The following is a 2,496-nucleotide window of genomic DNA, read 5'->3' on the forward strand; positions in this document are numbered from 1 at the left end:
ATCTTCCTATGAAGATAAGGTATATTCAAGCTTGCTTCTCTGTATTCACCAGGGAGCTAGAGAGTTTATCCCACAAGTGGTGGGTGAAGTCTGCTGATCACCTTGTGAAAGCTAGTATTTCACTGAAAAAAAAGGATTGATGTCTACTACTGAAGTAAATTACATTTGAAAGAGAATTATAGAAATTGCTATGCTGAGACAGAGTAGATATTTATCTAATTACTATTGCCATGGTTTTCAAAACCAGATGCAGTTCCAGATTTCAGTTGAATATCAGTAGTTATAGGGAAATAGAAACAACTCCATTTTTCATCATGAGAATTGACAGACTGCTTGGACAAAATCCATATTCAAAATCCAAAACCAGAAGAAACTTATCTTTCATGGGAATCCATGTATGTACCTGGCATACAACCTTCTGCTAAATCCTTGCACTTTCTTCACAGCCCTGGGCCACTGTTCTTTCAGTTATCTGGGACTCTTCCTCACCACCCTATGCATCCCCTTGAAGGAAACCAACCACCCATTAATACACTTCGTGCTTTTTCTTCAGAGTGCATCACACAGCTGCTCCACAATCTGCCTCTCTGCTTATTGTTGGAAGGAGCTGTGACTAAATATTATGATGCTTAATTCCACATGTCTCTTCACAGGAAATGTCTCCTTCTTATCACTGTAAACCTCAGGAAATCATCCTTCAGTCCCTACTGCTTCTGCTTGTAAAAGCAGGAAGTACTGTGATAAGCATAAATCCCACTGAGATTGGCATATCACATGAAGTGTGCTAGGATTTCAAATGGAGAGAAATGACAAAATCACGTGAAATATAGTCCCAACAATACCCTGTGGCAGAAGAGACATACTACAAATATATGGTATATATGGTTGCATGATTTAAACTGTCTGTGATATATCAGTGAGTGTTTAACTCTCCAACACAGAGCTCACAGCTGAGAGACAGTCAAATATAATAATGACATGGGACTCTCTTTGAAGACTTGCAAAGAGACCATTAATATTTTTTGAAAAATTGAAGTTATTGGTTTTTCCAGGCTTATTCCAATAAACATGATATATATATTATACAGCAGAATGATATGTTATACTCATGGATTTTATTCCCCAAAATGGATAAAGTATATTTATCCTATTCGGTATCTTGAATGTGAGTGCCAGAATGGTACCAATAAAATCAGCATTAGAATAGCAATATTTAATTAATTTTGTAAGAAAGACTTGAATTTTTGTCTTTTCAAATGGAATATTTTAATTCTGTGTAAAGATGAAAGATGTCTAACTTGGCCAATTAATGTGATATCAAAGATGTGTATAAGCAGAATGTGTGCTGAATAGAGTTTAGCCACAGAAGTCTTAGGAGACACTAAAATTTCTGGATAGATGGAGGAAACCTATCAAATCAGATTTTGAAGAAGATGATAAAGCTCAGAAGAGCTTGGGCTTCATCTCTACACAATTCTTGTGACATTCACAGATTTATTAGACTGCCTATGTCTGCCCCTTCACTTCTTGGATATTGAGAGCTCACAAAAGTATGGCTATTTTATCCCATAAAGCTCTCCAATATAAAAGTGGCAGAAATTCCTATGGCACTTGACTGAATTTAAAATTTAAGTTCACATTTTCAAGTCATAGGATTGAATGAGTAAATGTGGTTTTCAGAAGTCCCCGTTTCCTCTAGTTTTCCATCTTTCTGTTGTCTTCATTTTTGGCATAAAATGACAACATTAGTAACTATTTTGCTGGTAACTGAGAATCCTGATCTAGCTAGGCTGAAACAGTTATGCCAGTTTGGTCTTGTCAGAAACTTAAGGCCCCATCTCATATGTTTGGATGAAAGGTAATACGTTTTTATGGGCTGAGTTAGCCTTACCTGACAAAGCAACACATTGCTTTGGGAATAGAGTGATAATTCTTGCTGGCAGTCATTACATGACACAGGTGTGAGCACTAGTAATGAACAGATAGTGAAAGGGGCTTCATTCCGCCCATTTTTATTACCTCGCCCCAAAACCAATCCTGTTAGGCATGCATACCTTTTCTTTCCTGACTTCTAGTTATAGGAGAAGAAGGCAAAAAGGATAGGGAAAGGTGAATGAAGAATCTAGGCATGCTGGTTAGTCCAGGTCAGTGTTCTCTGTGCACCAACTCCACGACCCAGGCATAGAATTGGGAACGTTTTCTAGCATCTATCCACACCTTTCTTTCCTGTCTCCCTTTGGGAAATTACTGAGGTTGCTGTCTCTTTAGAATTGCTGACCAAACTAACTTTCACAGCAGCATGCGACCTGCATTCTAGTTCATACCTCAGTTTAAATCATAGAATCATAGAAACATAGAATCATAGAATAGTTAGGGTTGGAAAGGACCTTAAGATCATCTAGTTCCAACCCCCCTGCCATGAGCAGGGACACCACACACTAAACTATGTCACCCAAGGCTCTGTCCAACCTGGCCTTGAACACCGCCAGGGCCGGA

At 38.4% G+C, this 2,496-nt stretch overlaps 1 protein-coding gene across 1 annotated transcript in view; it reads left to right on the top strand.

The window, feature by feature from the left end:
* The window catches only part of LOC104401711 (ADAMTS-like protein 1), a gene marked incomplete at its 5' end in the record, with an annotated part of 37,037 nt that overhangs the window by 2,633 nt on the left and 31,908 nt on the right, over nucleotides 1–2,496 (top strand). The gene's annotated exons all lie outside the window — the stretch shown is intronic.

The sequence above is a fragment of the Nestor notabilis genome, unplaced genomic scaffold (genome assembly GCF_000696875.1).
Source record: "Nestor notabilis isolate BGI_N333 unplaced genomic scaffold, ASM69687v1 scaffold3612, whole genome shotgun sequence".
NCBI classification, from domain to species: domain Eukaryota; kingdom Metazoa; phylum Chordata; class Aves; order Psittaciformes; family Psittacidae; genus Nestor; species Nestor notabilis.